Source organism: Limulus polyphemus, unplaced genomic scaffold, assembly GCF_000517525.1.
Source record: "Limulus polyphemus unplaced genomic scaffold, Limulus_polyphemus-2.1.2 Scaffold2305, whole genome shotgun sequence".
Taxonomy (NCBI): domain Eukaryota; kingdom Metazoa; phylum Arthropoda; class Merostomata; order Xiphosura; family Limulidae; genus Limulus; species Limulus polyphemus.
Window position 1 is genome coordinate 176,114 of NW_013667915.1, and position 2,246 is coordinate 178,359.

Here is a 2,246-nt window from a genome sequence, read left to right on the forward strand (position 1 = left end):
GTGAGAGAACCTGTTGTTAAAATATTTGAATCCCACCACTGATTATCACGTAACATCTAATATTCCAAAAAGCGAGCGGTTAGCTATCAACAATCAAAGAACGATCACATAATTGCGAAAGTGGGCGACAAGTGTAAAAGTTTGTTTTAACAAATACATCCACCTACCTGTGGGATCTTTGTTAACTGGTTCGTAACTAGACGAATCATCGAGATGCAACTTAACCCTTTCTAAAAGAACTGGAAAAAATGCTGAAGACATTTTGAAGAACTTTAAAATTAAAATCATTATACCCACGCGACTTCTAGACAATCTTAGACCATCTCATTCCAACCCCCCTGAACTCTATGGATTACCGAAAGATCATAAATCTGGCACACCTCTAAGACTCATAGTCTTCATATGCAAGTCTCCATTAGCGTCTGTATCTTGGCTACTCATTAAGCTAATTCACCCTCTCCTTAACAAAATCCCTTCACACCTAAGTAGCACCGACGACTTTCTCAACAGGTTACGCGAAGATGGTTTACAGGTGAGTTCGAACACTATCCTATATACTCTTGATGTCTTCTCTCTGTACCCTCTCACTCTCATAGAAGAAAGTATAAGTTCGGTTATGAATCTTATTAGATCGAATAATCTTTCCACTATTAATGATACCTCTATAGAAATCGTAAACAATTGTTTCAGATTTGTTCTCAAAAACAGTTACTTTAAATTCATTTCAGCTGCCTATAAATAAACCAAATGTATCTCTATGGGCAATAATATTGCTGTTGTTTTGGCCTCTGTTTTTATGCATCTGTTTGAATCATCAGCTCTTACTCAGTGAAATTTTGAAACTAATCTTGAACCAGCTAGATGGTACAGATATATTGACGATATTTTCGGTGTATGGAATCATGGACTCCCTTCTCTCTTTGAATTCGTTGAAGTCCTTAATAATCAACACCCTGACATAAAGCTTACACTTACTGAAAACGTCCGGAAGTCTATACCATTTCTTGATACCATGGTCACTATCGAAAACAGCCAACTATTACTACCATATATTTAAACCACGTGTTAAAACCAATATTATACATTATAATTCACACCATCCACCAGCTACCAAAGAAGGTGTCGATATCGGTCAAGGATTGAGAAAAATCCGCAACACCATGGACGGTAAGATGCAAGCCAGGATGAAACTTCAAAAGCTACTGTTGTCCAGTGACTAAAAAAAAAAAGAGGAAGAAACAATCACATCAAAACACTATCTCATGGATTATGTCCTTTGTCGATAAACCTTTAACTACTCGTCTTCGTCAAGCGATTAGAAGATCTGGTTTGAATATCCACATCATACAAAAAACCCGTAAAAACTGAAGGACATACTGACTCGTTTAGCCTTCAATAACAACAGTCCATGCATATTAACGTTTATTTATACAGGTGAAGTGAAGGAGTAAAAAAATCCATACACATAATATAAAATTTTATTACACAAATTCGTATAATAATTACTTTAAAAGACACGAAGATTTATTTAAATCAATGTTTTAAATGTATATGTTTTATTTAAAAGGCTGCTTTTCTACTGGTAACATTTTATACGCGCTCAATGAGGGTTGTGTCTTAGTCTAGGCATATATTTTCCCTTTGCTCTGCATTACATATAGAGTATTTATTTACAAAGAAACTATTAATGTTCACTATATTCTCAAACAAATCTCCATGACAGTCTCCAGTTGCAGCTTAACATTTTACATCTCTAACTAATGCGATAAAGTAGTCAACAGCTACAGTAAATCATCATGAACCGTATCAGCTACTTAGTAGCTATGTTTATTATCATTACAATGTATATAAAGTTAGCTACCATATCAAGTAATCATTTGCTCATAAAAAGCCAGCAAACAAGATAAATAAAAAATTGGGAACTTAAAAACCTGCAAATAGGGATCGTAAAAAAAGTAACCAAACAAGGCTAGAGATACTGTAGATATTATTTACTCAAACTACAAATCCCTATTTTGACTCCATCAAATGTCTACAGTATCTCCAGCCTTGTTTGCTTACTTTTTTGACGTTCCCTATTTGCAGGTATTTAAATTCCTAATGTTTTTATTTATCTTGTTTTATATAAATACTGAGGAATTAGCACCTGGCTAAGTAAGATGGGTGATTCATCTTCAGGGTTGAAATTATCATTTTTGTTAAGTTGTAGCTGAAATAATGATAGTAATTCTAATAGTATCAAACAT